Raw genomic sequence first — 16,809 nt, forward strand, 5'->3', positions numbered from 1 at the left:
TTTTCTTCCATTTGAAAAATATGAGAAAGTGCACGGAGTACTGAAAATCTAATTAATTAAACATGGTGATTATCTCTGATGGGAATTTAAAAAGCTTTATTATATTAATAATGGTCTATTTCTTGAAATTTATTTTTTCTTTTGTTTCAATTATATTTCATAGTCAATATTATTTTATGTTAATTTTGGGTGTATAGTATAGTGGTTAGACAATCATATACTTTACAAGTTGTGCTCCTCGATAATTCCAATACCGACCTGGCACCATACATAATTGTTAAATAATATTGAATATATTCCCTATGCTATACTTTATATCCCCATGACTGTTTTGTAACTACCAATTTGTATTGCTCAATCCCTTCACCTTTGATCCCTAAGCCTTCTCATCTATCAACCATCAGTCTGGTCTCTGTATCTACGGATCCATTTCTACTGTATTTGTTCGTTTGTTCTGTTCTTCAGATTCCACATTATAAGTGGAATTACATGGTACTTGTTTTTCTCTGACTGGCTTATTTCACTTAGCATAATATTCTCCAGGTCCATCCATGTTGTCACAAAAGGTAAGATGTCCTACCATTTTGTCTGAGTAGTATTCCATTATTGGCTATTGTAAATAATGCTGCTACGAACATAGGGCTGCATATGTTCTTTCAGATTAGTGCTTGGGGTTTCTTCAGATATATTCCCAGCAGTGGAATTGATGGGTCATAAGGCAGTTGCATTTTTAATTTTTTTAGAAAACTCCAAAGTGTTTTCCATAGTTGTTGCACCCATCTGCATTCCCACCAACAGTGCAGGTGGGTGTTCTTTTCCCCACCTTCTCACAAATAGTTGTTTGTTGATTTATTGATGATAGTCATTCTGATAGGTATGAGGTAATATCTCACTGTAGTTTTAATTTGCATTTCTCTGATGATTAATGACAATGAGCATCTGAGCATCTTTCCATATGATTATTGGCCATCTGTATGTCCCTTTGGAGAATTGTCTATACAGGTCCTTTGTCTACTTTTTTTTTTTTAAAATATATTTTATTGATTTTTTACAGAGAGGAAGGGAGATAGAGAGTTAGAAACATCAATGAGAGAGAAACATCGATCAGCTGCCTCCTGCACATCTCCTACTGGGGATATGCCCGCAACCCAGGTACATGCCCTTGACCGGAATCAAACATGGGACCTTTCAGTCCGCAAGCCGACGCTCTATCCACTGAGCCAAACCAGTTTCGGCCCTTTGCCTACTTTTTAATTGAATTGTTTGGTGGCTTTTTTTGGTGTTGAGCTGTATGAGTTCTTTATAAATTTTGGATATTAACCCCATCTTAGAAGTATCATTGACAAATAGCTTTCTCCATTCAGTGGGTTGTCTTTTAATCTCATGGATGCTCTCCTTTCTTGTGAAAAACTTTAATTTGATGTAGTCCCATTTATTTTTTCTTTTGCTTCATTTGCCCTATGAGATATATCAGGAAAAAAAAAACTACTAAAAGAAATGTCCAAGATTTTACTGCCTATGTTTTCTTCTAGGAGTTTTATGGTTTCAAGTCTAACATTTAAGTAATTAATCCATTTTGAGTTTATTCTTGTATATGGTATAATAAGGTAGTCTAGTTTCATTTTTTTGCATGTATCTAATTTTCCCAGCACCATTTATTGAAGTGACTGTCTTTGCCCCATTGCATGTTTTGCCTCCTTTGTCAAATATTAATTGGCCACATGGTCATGGGTTTATTTCTGCACTCTCTATTCTTTTCTATTGACCTACATGCCTGTTTTTATGCCAATACCATGGTGTTTTAATAAATATAGCCTAGTTTTACAGTTTGATATCAGGTACCATGATATCTCCAACTTTTACTTTTGTTCTTTCTTAAGGTTGATGTGGCTATTGGTCTTTTTGTATTTTTATTGTTGTTCTTTGAAATATACCATTTGTATTCTCATAAGAATTGCCTTCAATCTACAGGTGGTTTTGGGTAATATGGACATTTTAAGGATGTTAATTTTTTTGTATTCATGAACACAGTATATGCTTTCATTTATATGTATCTTCTTCAATTTCTTTCTTCAGTGTCTTACAGTTTCCCTAGTGCAGGTCTTTTACCTTCTTGGTTAAATTTATTCCTAGGTATTTTAATTATTTTTGCTGCAATTGTAAATAAGATTGTTTTCTTAGTTTCTCTTTCTGTTAGTTCATTATTAGTATAAAAATGCAACCAATTTCTGGATATTTTTTGAATCCTGCTACTTTACTAAATTCATTTATCAGTTCTAGTCATTTTTTAGTAGAATATTTTTTTAAGATATATTTTTACTGATTTCAGAGAGGACAGGAGAGGGAGAAAGAGAGAGAGACAATCAATGATGAGAGAGAACTATTAATTGGCTGACTTCTGCACATCCCACGCTGGGGATCGAGCCCACAACCTGGACATGTGCCCTGACCGGGAATCAAACCATGATCTGTTGGTTCATAGGTTGATGCTCAACCACTGAGCCATGCTGGCTATTGGAATCTTTAGGATTCCCTACATACAGTATCATGTCAAATAATGACAGTTTTACTTATTCCTTTACAACTTGGATGCCTTTTATTTCTTCTTGTCTAATTGCTGTGGCTAGGATTTCCAGAACAATGTTGAATACAATTGGTGAAAGTGGACATCCCTGTTTTGTTCCAGATCTTAAGGGAAATGCTTTTAGTTTTTTTTTTCTGTTGAGTGTGAAATGGGCTATGGCTTTGTCATATACGGTCTTTATTATTTTGAGATATGTTTCCTCTATTCCCACTTTGCTGAGAGTTTTTAATCATAAGTAGGTATTGTTATTTATCAAGTGCTTTTCTTGCAGCTATTGTTATGATCGTGTGGTTTTTAGCCTCCATTTTTTTTATTTGATGTATCCTGTTTATTGATGTACGGATCTTGTACCAAACTTGCATCCCTGCAAATCCTACCTGATTTTGATGTATTATCTTTTTAATGCATTGTTGGATCTGACTTGTTAATATTTTGTTGAGGATTTTAGCATCTATGTTCATGTGGGATTTTGGCCTATAATTTTCTCTCTTTGTAGCGTCTTCATTTGGTTTTGGAATTAGGATAATGCTGGCCTCATAAAATGAGGTTGAGAGTCTTCCCTTCTCTTTAATTTTTTGAAATAGTTTGAGAAGGATAGGTGTTAATTCTTTAAATATTTGTTAAAATTCTCCTGTGAAGCCATTTTATCCAGGACTTTTGTTTGTTGAGAGGTTTTTATTTTATTGCTGCTTCAATTTCACGATTTGTAATCTGTCTATTCAGAGTCTCTGGTTCTTTCTGATTCAGTTTTTGAAGATTGCATGCATCTAAAACTTTTCCATTTTTTTCCAGATTGTTCAACTTGTTGGCATATAGTTGTTCATAATATTTTCTTATAAACTTTTGTATTTCTGGGATGTCAATTATTACTTCTCCTCTTTCATTTCAGATTTTTTCTACTTGGGCCCTCTCTGTTTTTGTATTGATGAGTATGTTTAAAAGTTTATTATTCTTGCTTATTTTTTAAACAAACTAGCTCTTGGTTTCATTTACTTATTTATGTAGTATTGTGTTTTTAGACTACTTTGTTTATTTCTGCTCTGCTCTTTATTATTTTCTTTCTTCTACTCACTTTGGGTTTGTTCATTTGTTTTTCTAGTTTTTTTTTTTTTTTTAAGTGTCAGGTTATATTGTTTATTTGAAATTTTTCTTGTTTCTTGACATAGGCCTTTAATGCTATGCATTTCCCTTTTAGGACTGCTTTCACTGTGTCCCATAGATTTTAGATTGTTGTGTACTATGGGGGTTCTCCAGCCATGACCAGCATGGCTAGAGAGCGAACGAGTCCTGAGCAGGGGCGACTGGGGATTGAGAAAAAGAAAGAGATAGGCACAGACAGTGGGTAAAGCTGGGACCAGGTGGAACACTGTTCTCCGATGGAGAGACAGTGACCCAGAGCGAGTGCAGTCCATTTATTATATACAGCATGATACTAGAAAGTTTTACGAGAGTTTAAGACAAAGGAAATTATGTGAAATTATGCTTAAAGATCAAGCTGCAATTCTTCATTCTTGTGGCTTCTCGTAATCATCAGGCCTGACTGGACCCTGATAATTGCATCTGCCCCTGGTGCCTGGCTGAATTTAGATAATTACACCTACCCCCTGGTGCCTGAGCTAAAGGTCAGGACTGACAACATCCCTGCCTTTGGAGGGACATGTTTCCAGGACATGGCTTTGCTGATGCTACTGGACTCAGCCAATGACCCTTTGCTCAGCTGTTCCCCCAGGTACTCTCTACAGTTGTGTGCCTGTTTTCATCCGTCTCAAGGTATTTTTTGATTTCTTTCTTGACCTTATTGTTAACCCACTTATTGTTTAGTAACATGTTATTTAGCCTCCATGTGTTTGTGTGTTTTTTCAGTGTTGGGGTTTTTTTGTAATTAATTTTTAGTTTCATACAATTGTAGTCAAAGAAGATGCTTGATGTGATTTTCATCTTCTTAAAGTTATTGAGACTTGTTTTGTGTCTCAACATGTGGTCTATTATAGAAAGTGTTCCATATTCAGTTGAAAATAATATATATTCTGCTGCTTCAGAGTGAAATGCTCTGAACATATCAATTAAATCCATCTGATCTAGTGTTTCCTTTAAGTCTGTTGTTTTCTTGTTGATTTGCTGCCTAGAAGATCTATTCATTGATGCCAATGGGGTGTTAAAATCTCCTACTATGACTGTATTACTGTCAATCTCTCCCTTTATTTTCTTCAAGAATTGCTTTATATATTTAGGTGATTCTGTGTTGGGTGCATAAATGTTTACAAAGGTTATATCCTTTTTTGGATTGATACCTTCATTACTATGTAGTGCTCTTCTTTATTTCTTATTATAGCCTTTGTTTTAAAGTTTATTTTGTATGATCTAAGTATTGCTACCCAGCTTTTTTTTTTTTTTTTTTTTTTTTTTTTTTTTTTTTTTTTTTTTTTACCATCATCATGCTCCAAAGTTTAAGAACTGATATAATAATTTTATCTAATGTAATGTCCATATTCAAAATTTCCCAAGTATCTCATTTTCATTCTTTGAAGCTGTTTTTCTTTTTTTGTTCCTCAATCCAGATGCAATCAAGGATCACACATGGCATTTAGTTGTGATGTCTGTTAGAGTCTTTTAATCTAGAATGTTCCCCCTGCCCCCACAGCCTTTGTCCTTTCCATATCTCATGGTGGATTGACATTTTTGAAGAACTGGCCAGTTGTCCTCCAGAATGCTCAATAACTTGAATTTGTCTGATTACTTCCTTATGATTAGACTTAGGATAAACCCTTTGGCAAATGGAAAACACAGGCAATGTGTTTTACTTTCCATTGCATCACACTGGGAGGCACATGATGTCAGTTCTGGTCCATTATTGGTAAGGGTACATTTGAACACGTGTTTAAGGTGCTGTTTGCTACGTTTCTCCATTGTAAGTTAATAAGTGAGGCCATGAGACTATTCTGTTCCCAATGGACTCACTCCAATGGGTTCAGCATCAACTGAGGTGTTACCCAGCTTTAATTTTTTTTATTTGTATGAAATATCTTTCTATCCCTTTACTATTAGTCTGTGTGTGTCTTTCATTTTGAGGTGTGTCTATTGTAGACAGCATTTACATGAATCTTGTTTTCTTATCCATTTAGCTACCCTATGTCTTTAGATTGGATCATTTAAGCCATTTTCACTTAAAGTGATTATTGATAGGCACATATTTATTGCTATTTTATTCTTTATAACTATGTTTCTGTTTCTTCTTCTTCTTCTTGGCCCTTTAACATTTCTGGTAATACTGGTTTGGTGATAATGAACTGCCTTAGATTTTTCTTGTCTGGGAAGCTCTTTATTTCTCCTTCAATTTTAAATGATAGCCTTGCTTGTTAAAATAGTATAGGTTGTAGGTCCTTCCTTTTCATCATTTTGAATAGTTCATGCCAATCCCTTCTGTCATGAAATGTTCCTGTTGTGAAATCAGCTGACAGTCTTATGAGAGCTCCCTGGTAGGTAACTAACTGTCTTTTTATTGCTCCCTTTAATATTCTCTATCTCTCTCTTTAACTTTTGCCATTTTTAATTATTATGTGTCTTAGTATGGTTTTTTGGGGGGTTCATATTGTTTGGGACTTTATATTCTTGGACTTGTGTGTCTTTTTTCTTTGCTAGGTTAGGGAGGTTTATAGTCTTTATTTCTTCAAATAGATTCTCAATCCCTTGCTCTCTCTTTTTTCCCTCTGGTATCCCTATGATGTGGATATTGTTACACTTTATGTTGTCCCTTACACTATCCTCCATGTTTTAAAGTCTTTTCTCTTTTTTCTGCTCTGATTGCGTATTCCAAATCACTAATTTGACCCTCTGCTTCATCTACCCTACTCTTTATTCTTTCTAGTGTATTCTTCACTCCACATATTATATTCTTTATTCTGACTGGTTCTTTTTTATATTTTCAATGTACTTTTCCATGCTGTTGAAGTTCTCACTATGTTCCTTGAGCATTCTTATAATCATTGTTTTGTACTCTATATCTGGCAGATTGCTTTACTCCATTTCATTTAATCTTTTTTCTGGAGATTTCACCTGTTTTTTTCATTTGGGGCATGTTTTTTTGTCTCTGCATTTTGGCTGCCTCTCTGCATTTATTTCTGTGTATTAACAACATCTGCTATGCCTCCCAATCTTGTAGGGTGGACTTATGTAGTAGGTGCCTTGTGTGACCAAGTGACATAGTCTCCTTGATCCCCTAAGCTTGGTGCTCCAGGAATGTCCCTTTTGTGCATTATATAAATCCTCTTGTTGTAATTGAGTCTTTAAAAAAATGTTTTTATTGATTTCAGAGAAGAAGGGAGAGGAGGAGAGAGATAGAAACATCAATGATGAGAGAAAATCTATTGGCTGCCTCCTGCAACCCCCACACTGGGCACGTACCCTTACCAGGAATTAAACCCTGGTCTCCTGGTTCACAGGTCAATGATCAAGCACTGAGCAACACAGGCTGGGCTATAGTTGAGTCTTGATTGCTGTTGGCCGATCTATGTGTGGGGTTGATCCTCAGGCTGGCTGACTGTGAGGATTGACCCAAACCACAGTGTACAAGCTGCTGTGCTGGTGATCGGCACACAAAATGGAATTTACCTCAGCAGGGTCTGGTGCATGCTGAGATCTCCCTTTGATGTGCTGCTTGTGGAGCTAATTGGATCCTGCTCTGATATTGTCTGAAGTTCATCACTGGGTATGCTGGTTCTGGGGTCTCTTGGGAGGGACTACAGTGCAGGCCAATGTCAGAATCTACCTGTGACTGGCCTTGGGCAACCTGCTTGGAGCTACAAAGGGATCACAGTTTGTGGCTGCCACTGCTGAGCCTGGATAAGTGAAGGGCCAAACTCTGCCTCAAGGATGGCTTTCACAGCCCTGAGGACAGGGGCAGGTCAGAAAAAGGCCAAGGGCACCCTGAGATGTGCTTTTGCCTGCCTTTACCTGCTGGCTGCCTGTTAGGCTCAGTCACAGAAAGTGACTCTCATAGTACGTAAATTGCATGAGATAGGTTTTCAGTGAGTCACCAGATAGGGATGAGTGGTGTTCACTAGATTGATACAGATTTAAACCCATTGCCAATGCTGGGTCTGAGGTTACTCAGAAAAATTCCCAGGGTACACTAATGCTAGCTATCATCAGCTGGGTGCCTGTGGACCTTTGCTGTGTGTTGGGACCTCAGGGAATAGTCAGGGGAAAGCTAGTAGAGTTTATCAGGCCCAACCAGTTGGTCTATTATTGGTCTATGTGATGACATACTTACTGTATTATGTTTAACACCCTTATACATATTTAAAAACCACATAAAATTCAATAATAAATACAAAAAAATAAAACTAAACTATAAACCTTAAGAAGAAGCCAATTTAAAAAATAAATATGTGGGATATTTCCCCCCTTTATATATACCTGCATTATAATTATTATTTTTTGTTGTTAATCCTCACCTGAGGATATTTTTTTTCCCATTGATATTTTTTAGAGAGAGTGGAAGAGAAGGGGAGAGATAGAAAGAGAGAAACATCGATGTGAGAGAGACACATTGATTGGTTGCCTCCTGCACATGCTCCAACCCTGGGCTGGGGATCAAACCTGCAACCAAGGTACATGCCCTTGAAGGGAATCAAACCTGCGACCCTTCAGGCTGTAGGCTGACACTCTACCATGCAGCCAAACCAGTCAGGGCTGCATTATTTTAAATTAAATATTCCTATATTATTTTTATACATAGAAGACAAAATATGTTTTCAAAAAAGTACAAACGCTAGACTTATTTTGTAATCACTGGGATTTCTGAATTTTCCACATTTCAGTTACTGTTGAATCTGAGAGGTCTTATAAAAGCTTCTCTTGTTTATAAAAACATCAGGGGAAAACAATTATCTATAATAATAAAAGTGTAATATGCTAATTAGATGGGATGTCCTTCTGGACAACCTTCTGGATGAAGCTGGGGCTGCATCCGGGCAACTGCCCAGATGTGAAGAAGGGATTCAGGCAGCCACGTGGCTGCAAAGGCCTACTCTTGAACAAATTTCGTGCATCAGGCCTCTAGTTATTAGAACAAGGTTTGAAACTGAGGCAGAGTTTGAGGTTACACTGATGTGGAAAATTTCCAGAAAGTCACAAATCTTGGGTCTACTTGAATCATCTCCCATGAGAAAGCAACATGTTTTGGAGTCAGAGATACCACAATGAAATCTGATCTTCCGTTCTCACTGCATGAAGTTAAGTTTCTCTTCATTTCTATTGTTTTTAGCTTTAAAAACAACTCCTTTGTATAATTATTTTGAAGTTTATTGGATATCTGACATGTGTGACCCAGTTGCACCCCTTGCCTACGGTGCTCCAACCAAATATTCCTCTTCTTTATTTCTTCAACTGGCCTAGCTCATTTCTGCCTTAGGGGCTTTGTGCTTTCTGGCATGAAATGCTCTTCCTCCTGATCACCCCATGACTGCCTTCTCTTTATCATTCAGGTCTCAGTTCTCATGGCATCCCCTTAGAGGAGTGATGGCCAACCTATGACACTATGAACTCATTTTTTTGGTTGATTTTTCTTTGTTAAATGGCATTTAAATAAAATAAATATCAAAAAATATAAGTCTTTGTTTTACTATGGTTGCAAAGATCAAAAAATTTCTATATGTGACATGGCACCGGAGTTAAGTTAGGGTTTTTCAAAATGCTGACACGCCGAGCTCAAAAGGTTCGCCATCATTGCCTTAGAGAGGCTTTGCCTGATTTCCAGTGTAAAGTAGCTTCCAAGTTACTCTCTGGCTAGCAGCACTTACTATTAGCTGATATTGTCTCATTTATTTAGTGGCGTCTCATCTGTTACCCGCCCTACCCCAGCTTGGCCAGCTTGCCCTTCGAAGAATACCTGCACCAAAATAAAGAGTCAATGAATGTGGAAAGAAAAATGAATAAATAATAGTCATCCTTCTTTTGTTAGAAAAGTTCTTAATATTGATTGGGTTCTACCAGATGCCTTCAAGAAATTGGAGTTACACCTTATTCTTTCCCTCTCTACGTTTTTTCCTACAGTCTTTTAAAAATAGTTTTGATCAAAGTCTTTTTTCTAGAATACTATATCGAAGTGAACTTTTTCAGGTAAAGAGACTTGGAATGATGTGCTTGGAGGCAGGCAGCCCAAGAAAGGACCTTTCCAGCTGAAGCCTGGAGGTAAGGAGCAGTGCTGCCTTTTGCTGTCATGTGGGTCATGCAGCCAAGGGAGGGGGAGGGAGGAAGCGGCGGATGGAAAATAAGTTAAGGAGCAGAACTGCTGTCATCGATTCAATATAGTAGTCAAGGGAGAGCGAGGTTTCTGATCTGGGCCCCTGGATGGATAGCAGCGCCATTTATCAAGCTAGGAGCCGCAGAAAAGGGGAAGCAAGAGCTGGAAAACTGGGGAGATGCAGGCGAGGACCTCCAGGGTGCAGGCTGATCTGCTAGGTTTGGTGCTCAGGGTCTGGACTAGGATGATCGATCTGGGGTCTCTTATCCTTCAGGTGGGAGCTGAAGTCATGCGAACAGTTACATCACTAGGTAGTGTGTGTAGAGTGAGAGAAGAGGGACAGAGACTGAACCTACCATTAGAGGCAACATTGAGAGATGGAAAGACAAGAGGAGGCTGAAAGAGGTAGCCAAGATGCCAGGAGAAACAAGGGAGAAGTATCATAGAAGCAAAAGGAAGAGGGTGAGGTGTGGCTGGTGATGTCACATGTTAAAAGGATGTGAGTCCTAAAATTGGAAACAAGTCCACTGATTTGCCAATTTGTGGTCACTGGTGACCTTTGGCAGTCACAATTTTAGAGGTGTTGGGGTGTTGGTGGTGCAGAACTTACAGAGCAGTGGGCTGAAGGGAGAGGTGAGAGAGAAGAGGCAGATCTAGTTTGTCTATGTTCTTTAAGATTAGGTAATCTAGTGCATGAAATTTCTCTCTCTTTTTATAAACCTAGGCAAGCCAGTGTCTTTCTGTCCAGAATGTATACAATTGACTATTTAAAAACACACACACAAACAATGAATCCGAGTCTTTAACATTCATCCCTTTCAATGGATGTTGAAATCTCACCTTGTTAGTTTAAGTCAAATTTCCTAAATTCATTCTGAAACCTGATTTCATCACTATCCTCTTTATAGTACTGCCCTGGGCCCTCCTTTTTGAGCTTCCTGCACCTCTCCCTGAGGAGCTGGAGATGGAGATGCTCCTATTACTATAAACTCTGCGCATGAAAGAGACGAACTGAGCTGAATTTCATTCCAAGGGGGAAGACTAACTAAAAACAAAACAACTTATTAGCTGAAACGTAAACCTTAACAGGAAGCCAGCCGACCAGAGGTTTTTCATAGCAAATGACTACAAATCAAAAGACATGCACTATTTAATGTCCTTGATTAACTCCAAGATCTCACATCCTCAAAACAAAATCCATCATTATAATGTACTTACTCAATGCGTGAATATTCTTTAGAAAAGTTTTTAAGAACAGGTTAGCGACAGACTTAAATTTGAAAGCCAGGGCACCTGCTTGCCTGAGCATTCCATTAATGGAGATTTTACATTTTACTCCATCTAACGTTGGAGGTTTGTTGTTTTTGTTTTTTAGTTTTTCAAAGCACCATGAAATTATGATCCCTGAGAGGCAGGGGGGCTACTTTCATTTTCCTCAGAGAAGACTGAGGTGCAGGGAGTCATTAGGAATATGTCCAAGGAAGAGAAGGCAGATCTTGACTTCCTCCCAAGAGCTTTCCCATGGCCTTCCCAGCGCCTCATAAGATATCTTTATCCACAATTTTAAAAAGTGTTAGGTTCAGTTTGCTCAAGGAGAAAAATGGAGGTAGGAGCAGACAAAACCAGTTTTGTATACAGCTCAGCTCATCGTGTGAAGTTGGCGGTCATGAAACTGTGGGACTTGGAGGGCTGGTTACAGCGAGGCGCAGTGTGGGCAGCAGACGCTTCCTCCGGGCGGCTCCTGCGAACTGTTGGTGCACCACCTTCGCCTTGCTGGTTTGTTTTGTAGCAGACGCGGACGAGGCAGCCACCAGCTCTGTTTCCATGCGCAAGGAAACATGGGAGGTGCGTACCTCCCACCCCCACCCGCCTCCTTGGCGTCCTGCCAGCGCGCAGTTTACTGGAGCAGCAGCCGGTCTGTTTGGGAACCTGCAGCCGGTGTGCACCAGACGAGTGACCAAGGTGCTGGGGGGTGTGCTGACTCATTTAAGAACAAGTGATTTAGAGAGCTGCTGGGCGGGGGTGTTCGACTGAGCTGTGGTTGATTTTCCAATAGATGGAAGTGGCAAGTGATGAAGTCAAAACACAGTTAGGCACTGCTCAGAATCTAAGCGGGTCTTTCCGTTCCAAGTCTGCCTTTTTGGGATCTCCCAGTTTGCTAGCATCTGAATTTATAAATCTTTTAGAAGTGTGAAAATAGGACGAGTAATATTTACTGGTCCCATAGCATGTGCCAGGTGTTTTTCTCAATGTTTTACGTCCATTAAATAATTCACTGCTTACGACCACGGCAGGAGCTGTGATGTGCATTTTGTGGTCAGGGCAGCTGAGCCTTCGGGATAACTACCCTGAGGAGACTAAGGCTTCTGTGGTGGAGCCTGTTGTTCAAACCCAGGTCTGTCTCAAGTCTTTTGTTTTTAACTATGAAATACTACAGAGGGGTGAGTGCCATTAAGTAGAAATGCGTGTGCTTAATGTTTAGCAGGTGGGACATTACACATCTTCCTGATTTGGGGTACATCCGTATGTACACAATAGGAGAAGAAAGCTTGTCTAGTTACTCTGAAAATGGGCACTACATGAAGAAGGGACTCATTAGGAACATGAAGAAGGGACTATAACTTCTATACATGTGATGCATAGGTGGGTCCTTTTCATTTTTCCAGGTGGTTGAGCCCCATTCAAAGATGTTCCAAAGGTCACCTCTTGCTGTGGGAGGGGGAAGCAGGCCTATGTGAGCTCCTGTGGGCTTGGCTGGGCCAGGCTCCAGGAAAGCTCCAAGTAATTCTTGAGACAGAGTGCCGGGGTCATTGAGAGAATAATTAGGAAGGACAGGTAGCTGAAGGTAAATAAATCACTCCAGTGGCATAATTTAGTATTTCAGGACGACATTTGAGTGTCTGTATTTTATTGACTCTGTCTCAGAGTTATTGCATCTTTCTTCACAGGCACATGCCCTTTGAGCTATCTGAGGGCTGGGGAAGTTAGAGACAGAAGGCTTTGGCCCACATGTCTGAGGCCTCACCAGTATCACTCCAAAAGAGAGACATCCTTGTAAATTTTTAACTGCCTAAATTATGTGTGATCTGCCGCCCCTCTTTTATTTTTTATTTTTTGCCCAAATGCTGGAAATTAGCGCCCCCTGCCTAAATTTCTCTCTCACTACACTGAGAGCTCTCAGTGACTCATGCTCCCCACCCCCAGACCTGGTCCCTTGTCCTTCCCATGGCAGTCATGGACACCCTGGGACTGGGCTGCTCTGATCACACCTGTCATCTCTTGGGGACCATCCTCACATTCCTCTTGACCCCTCCTCTCTCGTTTACCAGCCTGACAAGTGTAGGGTGGCTCTTCGTTATTCCTTATGAAACAACAGAGACCAAGCACATATGTGGTAACATTTTAAATCACCTCTCTTCTAACTGTGGTTTTCATTAGAACCCTCAAACTTGCTTAGTTGCCAGTTGGTCTCCTCTTAGCAGAGACCAGGTCCTCTCCATCACGCCACCTATAAGAAAGTCCCAAGCACTAGAAACCCAGCAAAATTCCCCTGGGCCCTAGAGGCAGGAAACAGACTTCCCACATCTGTCTAAAGCCCGCCACCCTGATCACACTCTCCTTACAGGAATTTTAATGTCTTTCCTCAACTGCGAGTATCTGGTTCCTTAAGGAAGAACCCTGCCCCTACTTGCTGGGATGTAGGTTTAACCTCCAGCTCCTGCAAATCATAAGACCCGATTCAGATATGAGTGCTTCCCGGCCTCTGGGTGCTTCTTAATCAAGTTTTTGGTGGGACTGTTTGCTATCCTGCAACCCCCTCACTGGGCACGTACCCTTACCAGGAATTGAACCCTGGTCACAAGGCCCCCAAAGCCATCAGTGTTCTTTTCATGATCTTCCCTTCAGCACGACCACATGAAGGGAGGTTCAAGCCTGTGTTGTAATGTACCCCGCGAATCACAGAAGGACGCCTCAAGAAGTTGAATTAAAGAGTCACATTTATTGCAATCCGGGACTATGAGGGGGCATTCCCAAATCTCATAGCAATAAGATGGTGGCAAAACCAGACTTATATAGGCAAAAATCACAAAGGTATTGATTACATCCCAGGGTTTGGAATGTGGCACCTGGCTCCCAAAAAAGCAGATTACAGAAGCAGAATTAAGCATGTTAATTACAGTTTCGGGTCTCGGGGTCACTGAATTGACAGAAATACATTATCTAGAGTCCTTGGGTAACCTGGGTTAAACTTAGTCATGTTATCTAAATTACAGTTTTGGGTCTCCAGATCACTGAGTTGTCAGGACAATTTAGAGTAATTGTGCTGTCCTGGTCTCAGGACCACTGAGTCAGCTGGAACACACCACCTGTGGCCACTAAAACAATTTACGGTAATTGTGCTGTCCTGTTTCCCAGGTACAGAAGAATGTGCTCTCTAAGACCAGTATGATAACAATCAATGGAATAGTCATTCAATTGATAAGGCATTCAATCGAATGGGATGATTTATACAATTTAGAAAATCAAAGTAACCTTTCTATTGTTAAGCCAAACAACAGGGTTAGAGTTAAACTACAGTTTCAATCTGAAATGATTGCTACCATACTTCACCTGCACTTCCTCCCAACATCCCAGCTCCTACAAATAATTCAAACATCAACATGCCCCACTTTGCAAAGAGGCCCAAAGAGGCTATAGGCTAACTAGAGCAGAGAAAATGCTGACTGGAAGAAAACATGTCTCTCTCTGAAAAGTAATTCACAGGAATAAAGGTTTGTCACAAGACACTCCCAGGTGACATTATCATATGGTACACAGTGTCTCATTCTGAACAGTGACCCATGTGCAGAGTACTCAGTAAGCATGGAGTGAGTAAAGGTCGCAGCAACAGTAGGGGTGTTTCACTGCATTCGGGGCTTCTCCAAGAAAGATGGGTGGATGCCCACTATTTGCACAACAACAGATCCCTGTCAAGCATTTTTCCCCCTTTTTCTTTTTCCAGAATAAAGGGACTGTCTGCCACAAAGACAAATGTAAATCTCTATCTAGAAGACAATGCGGCTTGCTAAATGGCCAACTGCTTATTCCCCCCCATTGATTTCAGACATCAGTATTTCCTGATATTTTTTATTATTTTGATGTAGTTGAAGTGGGAAGAATACTAGGTGTAGATGGGTTTTGAGACCTGGGTGTGGACCCTGATTCTGTGCTTTATTAGCTTTGTGATGCAGAATGGAACAAGGTAAAATCTATTTGAGATTCATCCTCTTCATCTTTAAAATGGGAACAGTTATATCATGAAAACCAAATGATAATCAGTATATGATATTATTTGGGAAGAATAAAGAGCTATAAAGATGCAAATTAGAATTTTGGATTATTGTTATTGGTACTATTATTACCATTACTCAAGCTTTAACCCATTTCAGGGCTTCCAAGCTCTTCATAATTTGAGACAAATTGCTCCAGGAAGAAAGAATGTAATAAAAAACTAACAATTCCTATTTCTTCTTCCTGGCCTCCCTGCCTTGTGAATTCTTCATCCCAGAGACATTAGCAAAAGTGACAGCTGCTCCTTTCCCTCGATTGAACAACTATGAACAGTCTGAGCCCAATAGGGGAGGTTTGGGGGAAGGTAAAGTGATTTGAGGGCTTTGATGCTCTGGAGCCATACCTCTGGCTCTGTAAAGACTTTATCTAAAATAAGGACAGTCATTTTTAATATCTCAAGGATTGGCATATGTTGGCAAAGGACTAACAAATTCATTCATCCATTCTTTGGAATATTTCTTTCCATTTGGGTATATTTTTCTTTCAGGCTCTGTAGCAATTAATGCAGTGGTTCTCAACCTTCCTAATGCCGCGACCCTTTAATACAGTTCCTCATGTTGTGGTGACCCCCCAATTTCATTGTTACAAATTGAACATAATTAAAGCATAGTGATTAATCACAAAAACAATATGTAATTATATATGTGTTTTCCGGTGGACTTAGGCGACCCCCGTGAAAGGGTCGTTTGACCCCCAAAGGGTTCGCGACCCACAGGTTGAGAACCGCTGAATTATCATATGGTACACAGATGATACAAATACACATAGCTGAGGGTCATTTCTGAGAGCCATAAAGGCTTGGCTGTATGGAATATTCACATTGATCTAAAAAGGCCTCCTCTTCCATTTACAGGTCTAGCTGCAGGATCATATTAAACTAATGGTACCATTAACTGGCCAAACCTCTCCCACTTTATAATGGGGCCAGGCTATGCTGCCAAAGAAGCTGGAGGGACTCAGGGTCAAATTTCGCCCAAAGGGATAGCTCAAGGCACTGTGGACTGGTTCCCCACCTACAGAAAGAAAGATAAGTTCCAAGCTGAGAGTCAGAGGCATTCCTGCTAGTCTCTGGGCTGTCCTGGGCCACCTGTGGTCTGAGAACCACAGTAGGGTAGGTTCCCTATCACCTGGGAACTACCCGGGGTGTGGAGAGCATACCCTGTGCTCTGAGAGCAGGCTTAACCATGATGCCCGTTATGGCCACTCTTGGGGAGGGTGGACTTACTCCGCTCAGACAGGTGGACTCCACTCAACACAAAGCCAATCTCAAGCAAGGAGTGCCTGCTTGTCTGCCTCTGGACATAGCCAGCCTTACTGGAGGTCTCCCCTTTCATGTCTGTCTATACAAGGGGTGCCTAATATCTCTGTGGCCTTGGATGGAAAATTCATCCTACAACTGTAGTCTCCCATTGTCAGGCTAGTGACTGGTTGCCCTGCCTTTCATGTTCCCCAAAGCGCTGTTCTTTAGGAGGCCTAGGAGAGAGAGCAGCTGCACCTCACAGAGAAGGGCGAGTCCCTGTTAAGTTATTCCTGAGGCTCTCAAGGAAGTAAAGAAGAGGATTAGAAGAGTGTAGAAGGAGCTGAGGGTGGGCCTGTTCCCAGGTTTCAGGAACTTTGGAGTACACTGAAAAGGTATTTTAAAAGACAAGGA

This window comes from Myotis myotis, unplaced genomic scaffold, assembly GCF_014108235.1.
Source record: "Myotis myotis isolate mMyoMyo1 unplaced genomic scaffold, mMyoMyo1.p scaffold_m19_p_3, whole genome shotgun sequence".
NCBI lineage: Eukaryota > Metazoa > Chordata > Mammalia > Chiroptera > Vespertilionidae > Myotis > Myotis myotis.